This window comes from Herpailurus yagouaroundi, unplaced genomic scaffold (genome assembly GCF_014898765.1).
Source record: "Herpailurus yagouaroundi ecotype Mexico unplaced genomic scaffold, PumYag 308, whole genome shotgun sequence".
NCBI classification, from domain to species: domain Eukaryota; kingdom Metazoa; phylum Chordata; class Mammalia; order Carnivora; family Felidae; genus Herpailurus; species Herpailurus yagouaroundi.
The window spans coordinates 1,440,132-1,455,335 of NW_024412525.1; the positions used below are offsets into that span (position 1 = coordinate 1,440,132).

At 39.8% G+C, this 15,204-nt stretch overlaps 1 long non-coding RNA gene across 2 annotated transcripts; it reads right to left on the minus strand.

The window, feature by feature from the left end:
* Window positions 1-2,113: 2,113 nt before the first annotated feature.
* On the minus strand, window positions 2,114-12,222 carry LOC121021612 (uncharacterized). 2 transcript variants are annotated; one of them, XR_005786606.1, is made up of 3 exons: window positions 11,977-12,222; window positions 3,943-4,169; window positions 2,114-2,130 (listed from the first exon to the last, which is right to left on the minus strand). It is a non-coding gene; the product is annotated as an uncharacterized LOC121021612 (long non-coding RNA). The 2 variants fall into 2 exon arrangements; XR_005786607.1 differs by having other exon boundaries at window positions 3,939-4,169.
* Between the last annotated feature and the right edge of the window lie 2,982 nt (window positions 12,223-15,204).

Below are 15,204 nucleotides of genomic sequence, written 5' to 3' on the forward strand. Positions count from 1 at the left end.
CTTAGTGACGATAGTTAACCATACCATATTGCATATTTGAAAGTTGCTTAAGAGATCTTAAGAGTCCTTATCACAAGAAAAAAAAAATGTTTTTAAATAAATTTTAAAGGAAGCAAGTCTAACAAGTGTTGAGAGTATTTAGGGAACAGTTTTCAAACAGTTGAAAATCAATTTGGTGATATCTCTTGAAAGTGATATTTGGCATATTTAAAATGTAGTGATTCTACATGCTGGTATCCAGCCTAAAAAACTAACACCTGTATCTGACATAGGTAAAAATAATATAAGCATTGTTTATGTTCGCTAACATTGTAAAACAATCCATATCTCCCTAATAGTCTGTGTTGTATATGAATAAATAAGCAAATAAAAGAATGATCCTGTAAAAAAATAAAATAAAATAAAATAAAATTTTAATATAAAAAGATCCCATATCCACTAATGGACTGATTAATAAAATATAGTATTATTCATACCATGAAATACCAGGAAATTATAAATAATTTATATCTGGTATATTTATATATAAATATAAATATAAATAATATATATGGATAGATATATGTATATATGGATACATGGATAGATATCAAAAAACATTCAGTGAAACTAAGCAAATCATAGAAAAATAAGTACACATGGAACCATTCATATGTATTTAAAATCATAAAACAATACTACATATTAATTATGGGTGCCATAAACATATAGAAAATACATATTTTTTACACGTTTATTTTATTTTATTTTTTTTTTAATTTTCTTTTCAACGTTTTTTATTTATTTTTGGGACAGAGAGAGACAGAGCATGAACGGGGGAGGGGCAGAGAGAGAGGGAGACACAGAATCGGAAACAGGCTCCAGGCTCCGAGCCATCAGCCCAGAGCCTGACGCGGGGCTCGAACTCACGGACCGCGAGATCATGACCTGGCTGAAGTGGGACGCTTAACCGACTGCGCCACCCAGGCGCCCCACACGTTTATTTTTGGGAGAGAGAGAAAGTGCATGCATGAGTGGAGGTGGGGCAGAGAGAGCAGGGAACAGAGGATTTGAAGCGGGCTCTGTGCTGACAGCAGTGAGCCCGATGTGGGGCTTGAACTCATGAACTGTGAGATCATGACCTGAGCCAAAGTCGGATGCTCAACTGACTGAGCCACCCAGGAGCCCCCATATATAAAATATTTTTAAAGCGCATATCAAACTAAACAGGGGTTCTATGAGGTGAGGACAGAAGGAAGAAATGGAAGTCGAATTAGTATTCAAAGGAAACTTGACCTTATCTCCAATGTTTTATGTCATTAAAAAATTGAAACAGATATGACAAAAATAACAATAGCTGTTAATTTGGGGGTGATGAGAATATAGTCCATCACTTGGAATCAGAAAAGGGATGCTAGACACTGATGGAAAGCCTGAAGGGATTTCAGGACTGGGTAGATTGGTAGAGGGTCTAAACAAGTCTGAAAGGATGGAAAGTTCAAATTTATACTCTTTTTTTTTTTTTTTTTAATTATGAGAGGCACCATTAAGAAAACTAACAAACATTGGGTTCCATTTTTGAAAGGTTTGCTGTGTTAAGGAGGCCTCGACTTGATGTCCAGCAAGAAGACAGAATTCAAAACCCAAGCTGGTGCTTAATAGTGGTCCTGGGAAAGTGAGGAAAAAAATGGGTGCCTCAATTTCCTTCAAAACAAACAAACAGGGTCTCTAGAGGATTCACTCTGTACTTTTGGTTTGTTTACAACACATACAGAAACCCATACTCAGTGCCCTCCACTCAATGAATAAATATTAGTTTCCCTCTTTGAAAGTCAGGTTACTAAATTTAAATACACGTTTCTAGAAGGACTGGGGGGATTCTGATCCCTGACAAGCAATTAACCATTCCAGTAAGGCAACTTGTTAACAGTTTCCTTTCAGTAAGCAACATAGATTAACAGAGCAAACAAGGACCCAAATTCACAATGTTCAAACATAAAACTGTATTTTGAAGTCAAACTCCCTATTCTTACATAAAGATTATCAACTTCTAATTTTCAAAAGAATCCACTTACCCTTATAGTGGTGCCTGACTGGCTCAGTCAGTACAGCATGTGGCTCTTGATCTTGGGGTTGTTGGTGTAGAGATTACTTAAAAAAAAAAAAAAATTAAAAAAAGGAATGCATTTGCCTTTATTAATACGTACCCCCTCTAATATTTCATAATTACATGTTTGTTTAGTGCCATCCTATCCTTTTATAATGTGTTTTGCAACCTCTGAAAAAGTCAATAGTCTGGGGCGCCTGGCTGGCTCAGTCGGTAGGTAGTTGCAGTCATGCAACTCTTGATCTCAGGGTTGTAAGTTTGAGCCACGTTGGGTGTAGAGATAACTTAAAAATAAAATCTTAAAAAAAAAAAATCAATGGTCTTAGCTCTTCCCTAAAGAAGGAAACACAAGACAGTGGGTGACTAGTCAGGGTGACTCACGGACAGAGTCAATAACTGGAACTCAGAACCCAGGGAGCCTGGCATCCTCCGTTCCTAAAACCGCAAGGCTTCTGCTAACCCCAGCAGAATTTACTTCTTCACTTCGCTTCTTTGAGGACCTGGGAACCAGAATATCAGTTTCCAAAGTTTTCTCCTTCAAAAGTAGTCAGCAGTCAGAAATAAAGGTTGGCCTGCAAGTTGTAGCCTTTAAAATTGTTTGAGTATCTGAATTTAAGATTCCATTTTCTAACCTCTGCTTTTTAATAAGGCATAGCTAACCTCCACGGGTACCACCTAACAATCTCCGTAACTAACGTAACTTTGCTGGTGAGCTTTTTGAGGAATCCTCTTTTCAGACCGGGTTACATACAGATCAACTGGTACTGTTTAAACGATTTGCTGTTTGTGTTTGTTCGAGTTAATGCTATCTTGGACACACTCAGCTCCTAACAGCCACAGGGCTGGTATGCTGAAACTGACCTTATAAAGCCAACAGTTAGTGACTCTGTATACAAGGATTTAAGAGATTATTTTACCCGAATAAAGTTGCTATGTAGCCATCCGGAGTGTATGGCGTTTCTTTCCATTAACACACTGAAGATTTTGTAAGCACTTGAAATTAAATGGCTTAAAAAAAAAATTAATATACTAAAATGTAGGTTTACTGACAAAATCAGATATTTTCAGTGAAAAAGCCAACCTGACTGTGGTTTCTGATTGTGCTTTCCTCCTGGCACTTTAAAACGCCTTCACAAATATTTTTTTCACCATCACATATTTCTCATTCCAATTTTATATGTTTTTGAAAAAAGGAACTTAATCACTTATTCAAAGTCACACAGCCAGTTCAGAGCAGAAGTCAAATAAGAGCCCGAATTTAATATAGAAAACTAAGAATCTGATATTGTGTGTCCTTTTCAGTAGGCTGTATTGCCCCCTTATTTTATTTTCCTAAAAAAAAAAAATAATTGTTTACATATCAGTTAAAGTGGTCACATTGGAAAGCTAGCATTAATTATCAGCAGGTCCTTTCTTGAAACAACAAACACAATCAAATTTGTGCTCAAAAATAAGCTATAAATATAATGTTATATCTTATCATTTCATCTATAAGTTGAAGCCTTCATCATATTCATTAATTAAGATGCCATAAATCTTTTCTATCCTATCGCTTACATGTTCTTAAACTAGCATACAAAACACCAAAACGCACATCAGCCACACAACACACACAAATCCATCACTCAGTCTCGGTCCATTAGTCTTGCCAAGGTCGGTATCGAGTATTCCTGAAATTTTCACTTGTAGAATGAATGGATGTTTTGTAAGGATTATCTATTCAGGCAGAAAAAAAAAAAGGAGGGGTGGGGGGGGGATGAAAACAAGAAACAATTAGCTATTCAACTGGTACTGAGCAAATTCCAAGTATGAAATCCTTTGTTTGTTTTTATTTTGTTTTTGTTTTTCTTACCTACCGGAGGACTCCAATTCACGAAAAGGAATACATCTTGTGAGATTTTTCTAGAGCTTTCCACAGACCTCTGTGGAGACCCTCCTTGTCAGTTTTGGCTCTATTTTGGCAGCCCAGGACTGGAATTTAGAGCTGTCTATTTGCATTTCAACACCCTTCTTTTGTTTTCTGTCCTTCCAGAGCTCAGCCAGTTCAAATAGCAGGTAAGGTAGTTAGATCATTCCAATGACCCTAGAAAACTCAAAGGAGAAAACTTGTCCAAACAATGTGGTTATTTTGGCTAAAAACCACCACTTACTGCATTTAGCCAAGCCTACAAAGCCCAAGCTAGACCATCGTGTTAAAAATTTACCTTAGATTGTTCTTAATACTCTCACAGCCCGAGAGAGAGGTTAGAGTGATTGGTGAGGAGGAGGAGGGGAAAGGAGGGGGCAGTTTTGCCTTCTGGAATCTCTCCTGAATAAATATCAACAAAATGTTGAAATGGTCATAGGAATTTACAGGTCACAATATTGCATTCGATTCTGAGAGCAACAGCCTCTATCACTTCTGCTGAAGGAGCTCTCCTATGAGGCACTAACACAATTAAAAGAGAAAAATGCGGGGTGTCTGGCCGGCTTAGCTGGTAGAACATGTCACTCCCTGTCTCAGGGTGGCGAGTTCAGGCTCCATGTTGGGCTTAGAGATTACTTAAAATAAATTTGTATATTTTTTAATGTTTGTTTATTTGTGAGAGACAGAGAGAGAGCAAGAGGGGGAGAGGCAGAGAGAAAGGGAGCGAGTGAATCTGAAGCAGGCTCCACACTGTCAGGGCAAAGCCCTATGTGGGGCTCAAATTCATGAACCGTGAGATCATGACCTGAGCCAAAGTCAGACATTTGGTCGACTGAGCCACCAGGAGACACAAAATAAAATAAAATAAAATAAAATAAAATAAAATAAAATAAAATAAAATAAATAAAATAAAATAAATAAAATAAAATAAAATAAAATAAAATAAAATAAAATAAAATAAAATAGAGAGAGATACAGAGAAAGAGGGAGAAATGCTTGTTAGGTGGAGAGCATTGGAGAGAGTAGGGCCTGAAGGACACCTAGATCCAGATGCAGCTGGTATAGAATTCCTGTCACACAGGCTCAGGTGACCACATGGCCAACATTCTGTCATGTGACCCAGAAGACAGCTTTCCAAGAGTTTAATATTCCAAGAAGCAGCAGATAAATATTTGCAAAGTTGCATATTTTTTTAATGTTTATTTATTTTGAGAAAGAGAAAAAGAGCATAAGCAGGGTAAGGGCAGAGAGAGAAGGAGAGAATCCCAAGCCAGCTCTGTGCTATCAGATCCTGCGTGACCCCATGAACCCTGAGATCATGACCTGAGCCAAAATCAAGACTCGGCTGCTTAACTGACTGAGCCACCCAGGCTTATTTTTTTTATTTTTATTTTTTACATTTATTTATTTTTGATAGAGATGCATCTAAAAAAAAATTTTTTTTTAACATTTATTTATTTTTGATAGAGACAGAGCATGAGCAGGGAAGGGGCAGAGAAAGAAGGAGACACAGAATCAGAAGCAGGCTCCAGGCTCTGAGCTGGCAGCACGGAGCCCGACGCGGGGCTCGAACTCACTAGATCATGACCTGAGCCAAAGTCGGATGTTTAACCGACTGAGCCACCCAGGCACCCCAAGTTGCATATTTTTAATAGGCAAATCCCCCAGGGTCCATCTTGAAGGTCAGTGTTTGGAAAAAGACTGTAATTATAATGAGGCCATACAGTCACAGATGAGAGATGGAAGGGACCATGAAGTTCATTTCCTCAAGGTCCATGGTTACACAGCCTATTTGCTATGGGCCTGGAACTGCGGGGTAGACCCCACAGCCATGCTCTTGGGCTTTTGGTTTCCAAACCCGCCTACATGAGATCCACAGTGAGATCAGATTATGTGGAATCCCGGGACATAGCAAGTCAGCCCAGAATGAAGATACAGCTGCATAGATTCCAAAGGCTGGAACTTGTTGTCACCTGAAACATCCATCTGAGAAATTGCTGACTCCCAGGCACCCCTCGATGTGCATCTCTCCTTCTAACTTGCATGGTCTACAGCTGCAACTGTTCTTAGAACTATTAGTGCTTCCACTGGGTGGCTCAGTTGATTAAGCATCTGACTCTCTGTTTGGGTTCAGGTCATGATCTCACAGTTCATGCGTTCCAACCCTACATCGGGATCTGCGTTTACAGCACGGAACCTGCTTGGGATTCTCTTTCTCTGTTCCTTCCCTATTTGTGCTCTCTCTCTCTCTCAAAATAAATAAACTTTAGAAATAAAAAAAAAGAAACAAAGAAAATGTGCTGATCCCTCTACTTCCTCCCAATTCATCAGCCCTCTGCTTTTTTCACTCTCCTCTTTATCAAGTTTGACTCCATGTTGTAATATCCTTGTCACAAATCCATCCAGGAAAACATCAGCCCTGAATGAACCCACTCATCTCTTTCCCCCTTGCTTGTATGCAAGCAGTCATATTCTGCTGGAGAGAATCAAAAGAGTAGATGGTTTCATAATCCCCAACTTCAAATGGACCCTTTCCAATAACTACTTGGAATCTTCTCCACCATTCTTACAGTTTCGGCACACCTATCTCTCCCTTTACCTCTCCATCTTTTAGTACTCAGATGAGGGCGCTCTAGACCTCTTTCTTCCAGCAGCAGCCCTGCTCTGTCTCCCAGTTCATGATGAATGGGACTCTTTCTCTGTGTGTTCAATCCTTCCACCTGTGCTTTATGTTCTCTCCCGTCATCTTCAGCCACAACACTTTTATCACTTTCTTCTCAAATCACACATCAATTCTATCAGAAAAGCCTACCGAGTCTGCCTTCAAACTATGTTGAAAATCCAACCATTTCTCATGATCACCACTGCAACCAACCAAGACACAATCATCTTCCAACTAGATAATTAATGGTCTCTGAGCTTTGCCCCTCACAGTCTATTCTCAACATGGCAACCCTAGTGATCTTTCAAAATCATAACTCAGAGCATGTCCTCCTTTGCTTAAAATCTTCCAACGGCTTTCCATCTACCCGGAGTAAAAGCCAAAGACTCTATGAAGGTCTTTAAGATTCCATCAGCACTGTCCAACAGAACTTTCTGTGATGATGGAAATTATTTCTATTTCACTGTCCAATACAGTAACCACTAGCTACATGTGGCTATTGAGCACTTGGAATGTGGGTAGTGCAATTAAGAATATGGATCTGTGGGGTGCCTGTATGGCTTAGTCAGTTGAGCATCTGACTCTTGATTTTGGCTCAGGTCATGATCTGACCATTCGTGAGATCCAGCCCTGCCTTGGGCTCTGTGCTGACAGCACAGAGCTTGCTTGGGATTCTCTCTCCTGCTTGCACGTGTGCACACACTCTCTCTTTCTCTCTCAAAAAAAAAAAAAAATTAAAAAAAGAATATGAATTCATATTTTTAAATAACTGATTTACATTAAAATAGCCACCTATGGCTAGTGGCTACAATTTTGGAAAGCACAATTCTATGTGACCTCTTCCCATCCACCCTATCCTCCATTTCCTGACTCTATATCACACTAAAAAATCTCCTTTAAAGTCAGGTGATGTCACTTCTCTGCACAAAAATCTCCATGGCTGGGGCATCTGGGTGGCTCAGTCGGTTGAGCCACCTGACTTCGATTCTGGTCATGACCTTGCAGGTCATGAGTTTAAGCCCCACATTGGGCTCGCAGAACCCGCTTTAGATCCTCTGTCCCTCTCTCACTGCCCCTCCCTCTCTGCCCCTCCCCAGCTTGTGCTCTCTCAAAAGTAAATAAAATATATTTTTTAAAAATCTCCTTAGCTTCCATTTTACTCAAAATAAAAGCCAAAGAATGTGCTTACTTTAATGTACAAGGCTTTATATGGTCCAGCCACCCTACCCAGCTCTGTGGTCTCAGTCCCTAGTCCCATTCTCTTCCTTGTTTACTCCATTCTAGCCACAACACTGGCCTCTTTAGTAGAACATACCAAACATGCTGCTGCCTCAGGGCCTTTGCTCATACTGTTCTCTCTGACTGGGATATCTTCTGCCCAGGATTCATATCACAAGTTCAGAGCACCCTCACTTCTTTCAGGAACACTGCTCCAATGTCTTCTGGTCAAAGAGGCTGATCTTATTTGACCCGAAAGCCCTATCCAAAACAGCATCCCTCCCATCCTATCACTCTCTATCTTATCTCCATACTCTGTTTTTGTTTTTGTTTTGTTTTTTTCTTTTTTTAATAGCACTTATCTCCATCTGGTGAATCCTGTTTGTTTACTTATTGTCTGTCCACTCAGCAGGGCAGGACCTCTTTCTGTTTTGTTCACAATAGTACCCCTAGTACCTGGTTCATCATAGACATTCAAAAAAACAAAAAACAAAACAGCTGAATTTGATGAAAGAATATGGATGGCTTTATGATGCTAAAAGCTGCTTTCAAACTTTCAAACTGTCTCAACCCTTCAGGCCTGACATCCAGCACTTTCCTACAACTATCCCTTGGGGAGAGGTTGAGAATTGGGTTCCTCTCTAAATATAGCATCCTCACGTGCAAGAGAGTAGCTCGGTGCTTTTACTATATTAGCTTGAATCCACACAACAACCCATTTTACTAGTAGAGAAGCAGACAGGTTAAGTAAACTGCTCGAACTCAGCTAGAGTGACCTTCACCTTGCCTCTCATGATGAAGTTTCCATAGTCAACTGAAAAGCCTTCTAAGAGCAACTACATTAAAGTGACCACAAACTTCATGATTAAATCTCTCTTCTGACTGTGCCTTCGTAGGAGAAAATGAGAATAGCTACTATTATTAAGAGACTAAGTGAAAAATAATTCAGTTGAGCTAACAGAAAGTGACTGTATCCTTTATTCTTCCCCTAAATGGCCAAAGTTGTGGGTTTTTTTTTTCTTTCTTTTATCAAATTGCTTTTAGATTTTAAAAATGCTATGCTAGGGGCACTTGGCTGTCTCAGTAGGTTGAGCGTCCAACTTTAGCTCAGGTCATGATCTCACAGTTTGTGGGTTTGAGCCCCACATTGGGCTCTGTGCTGACAGCTCAGGGCCTGGAGCCTGCTTTGGATTTTGTGTCTCCCTTTCTCTCTGCTCCTCCCCTGCTTGCACTCTGTCTCTTTCTCAAAAATAAATAAAAATAAATAAGTAAATAAATATGCTATGCTAAATAAAATATCGTTGGCCTTCATGTTTGAAAATGTTGCTGCTGAGAATGCTATTTTTTATGCTAGAATTTTTACAGTCAGCAAATAAAGTAATGGTCAGTAAATTCAAGACCAGTTACACAGATTGGATCAACTTCCTCTCAACCTGCTGGACAAGAGTGAGTGCTATTTTTTTTTCCCTGGTTTTATGTTTAACATATTAATGAGGAACAGGGATGGTCTCAGTAATTTCAAGCCATAGGTAGTTAACATAGTTATAGCCATTAGTTCTAATTATATATGCCATGAAACCTTTTAGTGGAAATGTCAAAATATAAACATTGGTTTGTGTTTCACATCCTGTTCTTTTCCATTGTTGTCTGACAGAACCACCAGTGAATAGGGAAATTACATCTTTGGCAACAAAAATGAAGATACAGGGGCGCCTGGGTGGCTCAGTCAGTTAAGCATCTGACGCTGATTTCAGCTCAGGTCATGATCTCACGGTGTGTGAGTTTGAGCCCTGAGTCCTGAATCATGTGCAGAGCCTGCTTGAGGTTCTCTCTCTCCCTCCCTCTCTCTCTGCCCCTCCCCCACTCGCACATGTGCCCTGTCTTTTCCTCCGAAAAATAAACATTTTTTTAAAAAATGAAGATACAATTGGAGTCATCCACTGGACAGAGAACCTAAAAAAATTTAGGGACTTTGGGACTCTTGCTTCCAACATTCTTGCTTGTCAGAGGGGGAAACCCAGCTCAAAGCACAGGCACCATGAGATGTGTGGCCAGGACTAAAGCATCCTGACTTCCTTGCAGTTCATGTGTTTCCACCAAAACCCAATGATTATCTTCCAATTGGTATAGGGAAGGGGAAGGGGGAGAATTTCCACAGAGGACCTGCATATGACTCTTCTGATACTATTCACGGTTATGAATTGCAAATTACTTTTCAAAATGACTTCTCTCAAAATACCCAGGCACCTGGCCACAGACTGCCAACCTAATGCTAAAATAGGCACCTTGATCAGCTCACCCTGTGACTTCAACCATTCAGCTGCATTTGACCACAGAGACAGACATCTCTGCCAAAAGAAATATGAACAGCCCTGGGAACTGATTACAAAATTGGGATTGGTCCAAACTTTTCAAAAGTGATGGCTCTGTTGTCTGGAATGTCTCACAGCCAGGACATTTTTCTCGACAAGTCAGCTCTATGTAATGAAAGCAATTAGAAGAAGTTCAAATGTGCACAGAACTTGTCTCTCTGCCTAATATGGAAATAATAATTAACTGTCCAAAATGTAAGCCCTGGATCATGGCTGATGATTCACCTTTAAGTTGTGCAAAGAAGGTCAAACCTTTTGTAAAACAGTTTAACAATGTGTATCAAGAGTCATAAAAATGTCTCTTCCCTTTGACACAGTAATCTTACTGCTGGAACTGATCTTAAGAAATGATCCCCGCCCCCACTCCCACCCCAAAAGAGATGTTCACTACAAAATGTGAATCAACTTAGATGCCCAATAATAGGGAAAATGTTAGTTATGGTACATCTTCCTAATGAGATATTACACAGACATTAAAAATGAATTATGAAGAGGGGTGCCTGGGTGGCTCAGTCAGTTGGGCGTCGGACTTTGGCTCAGGTCATGTTCTCACGTTCACGGTTCGAGCCCCGCGTCGGGCTCTGTTCTGACAGCTCAGAGCCTGGAACCTGCTTCGGATTCTGTGTCTCCCTCTCTCTGACCCTCCCCCATTCATGCTCTGTCTCTCTCTGTCTCAAAAATAAAAACGTTAAAAAACAATTTTTTTTTTTTAAAGCAGAACACAGGAGTGCCTGGGCAGCTCGGTCCGTTAAGCATCTAAACTCTTGGTTTCAGCTCGAGTCATGATCTCACAGTCTGTGAGATCAAGCCCCGTGTCTGGCTCTGCACTAACAGTGCAGAGTCTACTTGGTATTTTCTCTCTGCCCCTTCCCCACTCACTCTCTCTCACATTCTCTCTCTCTCTCAAAAATAAATACATAAATTAAAAAAAATTTTTTTAATGTTTATTTATTTTTGAGAGAGAGAGAGAGACAGAGCACAAGCAAGGGAGGAGCAGAGAGAGAGAGAGAGAGAGAGAGAGAATCCGAAGCAGGCTCCAGGCTCTAAGCTGTTAGCAGAGAGCCTGACGCGAGCTTCAACTCACAAACCACGAGATTATGACCTGAGCCAAAGTCGGATGCTTAACCAACTGAGCCACCCAGGCTCCCCTAAATACATAAACCTTAAAAAAAAAAAAAAAAAGCAGAATACAAATTATATGTGCATTATGATTGAGACCATATCCAAATCTTGTTTGTTTGTTTTGAGAGAGAGAGAGAGTGCATGTGCAAGCAGTGGAGGGGCAGAGAGAGAGGGAGAGGGAATCCTAAGTAGGCTCCACACCCAGCACAAATCCCACGAGGGGTTGATCTTATGACCATGAGATTATGACCTGACCTGGAATCAAGAGTCAGGCACTTAACTTACTGAACCACGCTTACAGCTCTCAAATCTATTTTCATGCAGAAAAAACAGAAGGTAGGATAATGGGTTATTCCTCCCCCCCCCCCCTTTTTTCCCTTAGCTTTTGGTAATGTTGATCTACTGTTTTGATCAATTTCAAAAGAAAAAAGTGTTATGTAGAATGCTCCATACTCTGCTCTATATAAATAAGTCAGTACATAAATACTTTTAAAACTATAAACAGCTTATTTCAAAATATTTAGCCATTAAAAATTGGGAGCAGGGTACTTGTCCAACATTTGACAGCCGACAGAATACTCACATCAGTATTGCCTCAACCCCCTCTTACCTGTCCAAAGTCAACCCAGATTCACCGGAGTCCAGGATACAGTCAGGTTGACCAGGTACACAGCTCCGCCCCTAGGGAACTCCCTCTCCTAAAGAAACTGGTTGTGTTATTCTGTATCCCAAGCTCCTACTATTTCTACCGAGGACCCAGTTTGTGCAAAGCTCTGGGACCATCCCCTGCAGCTACCCCTGTCCTCTGGAAGGCAAGTAAGTCCTATCGAGACTGGACTTTGGATCCTAGCTCCAAAGGTAGAAAAGTACACAGCTACGAGGACTTTGTTTTGATGTTTTTTTCTCTAAAACAGATTTTTCACACCCAGTGAACCTGGACGTCCCAGCCCTTCACAGGCAAATAAAGAGTGGGGCCTCTCTTCTTGCTTTGCGTCTGCTACCAAAAGCAGTGAATCACCCCACAAATCGTGTGGGGAATGAGCCTGAACGCTGACTACTTGCACTCTGCGTTCATGTAGATATTGGTCATCAATGTTCACACATGAAAGGAGACAGAGTTGTTCTTATCTAATCATTAAAAAGGAAAAATAAAAAACCTACCAAATTCTACTGATTTGTTTCACTGCCTTGAGACCAAAATGTTCATAAGAACTCAGAAATCTGTCTAGAGAAGTCATGCTATTGCTAAGCTAATGCTTGAAACTCAGACATGGTCATTTTGGTATGTCAGTAAATAATAAGAAATGAAAATAGACCCCATTATATATATATATATATATATATATATATATATATATATATACTGTTTCAAATGAATGTTCTGTCAATAATTCTTCAAAGGGAAAAAATTTAAATTTCACAGCATTTGTTTTTGATCTATCAAACTCTTTCTAAACCATCATACCTATGTTGCTCAAAAATTGTTGAGACCTTGGGTCAAGGAGACACTCGCGTTGGCTTTCAAAAGAAAATGTGCTTCTCTACACTAAAATGGCCACTTAAGCAAGAATGTGGAAATGATTTATCTCACAATGTTTAAAGTTGGATCTTTACTCTAGCTATGTCATGACTGCACAATCAGTCAGGGACAAGTAGTTATATGCTCCTAAACAAAGAAAAGCACTCTAATGGCCAAAAGAGTTGAGTATCTAACATAGCAAAATTACCTTAATAAAAGGTAAATTACCCACATCCCAAAGAATAAAAATCACTGATAACAATAATGCTTAAGTGTTAAGAACAGCAGAACATGAAATAGGTCTATTTACATCACATAAAGATTGCCTTCCCAATGTGGTCTTAAGTTAAGAAGTGATATTAATGCTGTATTATTAAGTCAGAATGAAAAAGAAAAGGAACCATGTGGCATCACCAGAGACTATAACCACATGAGAGCAGAGATTATTATTTATTTGGTTTCCTGCAGTATCTCCAGGACCTAGTAGGTTCTCAATAAGTATTTGTTGAGTAAATGAATGAATGCACAAATAAAGAAACAAAGCTCATAAAAATAAAAATATAGTTTGAAATGTGAGATTATAGAGGCAGGCATACTTGCCTTAAGTCATTAAAAAGATTCTGCTTAGAAGTGAATATGTTTGCTACATATCGTATTTTAAAAGTGGGTGTTAAAATTTAAGTACAGATCCCACATTTAAAACATGGCTAGGAGCGCCAGGGTGGCTCAGTCGGTTAAGCATCTGACTTTGGCTCAGGTTGTGATCTCAAGGTTCAAGAGTTGGAGCCCCGCAAAGGGCTCCGCGCTGACAGCTCAGAGCCTGGAGCCTGCTTCGGATTCTTGTCTCTCTCTCTCTCTCTCTCTGCCCCTCCCCTGCTCATTCTCTCTCTCTCTCTCTCTCTCAAAAATAATAAACAATAATAATAATAATAATAAACCATGGCTAAAGTGTTAATTGAACCAAATAGGAGCTATTCTAAAGATTGTCTCCATAGATTCAATCATATTGGAGTTTCAGAAGTTTCTTGGTCAAGTTGACTAATGGACTCAGAAGCTGTTCCTAGAAGTGTTACGAACTGAAACACAGTCCAAGATTGATCTTAACTCTTCCCAGGGTTACAGTCTAAAGCATATCCCACCCCTGTTTTACTCTAGCTCACCACCCTGTGTCCTTCCTTTGTAGCACTTATCACAATCCGGTTATCTTGTTTGCTATTCTCTGCTTACTTCACTAGAATGTTACTTCCAGGAGAGCAAGAACCTTGACTCTCTTCGTTTATCAGTGTATTCCAGCACCTGACACAGTGCCTGGTACCTAGTAGATATTCAAATTCTTAAAAATGAATGAATGAGTGACTAAATGAATAGTAGATCCAAGGTGAGGTAAATAGCTGCTTACTGGCTACGGGAAGGCATGTGTAAAACTATTCTTAGACTGCTGCCCTAGGCTGCTATACAACAATATGGAATTCTGTTTTTAATTAAGATTTGGTAAAAGGCATTGTAATTGACATATTATCCATGGATAAGTGATACAAGTCTTCCCATTCCAGACAGATTCTAAGAAAGATCTTGACAGCTCAAAGTTTAAACTGCTCTCAAGTATAAGAAGAGGCTTATATTTCCCAAAATAAGTTTTTAAACATTAAGGTATCTAAAACTGCAAGATTCCAGCTACAAAATCATCTGCAAGTCCATTCAATTTAACAAGCAACTATAAATCTCCTGCCATGCTTATTTTTATCAGCGGTAGAGTAAAAATACTCAATTCACTAATTCAATGGTGAATTTGTAGATCCTCTATCAAAGACATTTTAATTTCTTCATTTTGTCTTAACCTGTAACTTTAGGATACTCTAGTTTTCATTATATCTGGATTCTTAGGAAAAGATTTTACTTAACAGGAACTTTTCTTAGCAGTAGTAACTGTGAAATTGAATCTAGGTGTAAATTTACTGCCTAGCCTAACTAACTGCAGTGTATTTATTTTGCATTCCCTGAATTATTCCATGGTTTTGCAATATAGTCCATTTCCTTGGGCGCATCACGTCTATGGTACAAGTCTACTTTGAATAATTTTAGGGTGAAAAGATTCTGCTGGTATCAATCCACACATTTGTTGAAAATGGGACTTCCGGGGCACCTGGGTGGCTGATTTGGTTCAGCGTCCGACTTCGGCTCAGGTCATGATCTCACGGTTTGTGAGTTCAGCCCCACGTCGGGCTCTGTGCTGACAGCTCAGAGCCTGGAGCCTGCTTCCCATTCTGTGTCTCCCTCTCTCTCTGCCCCTCCCCCGCATGCTCTGTCTCTCTCTCTCTC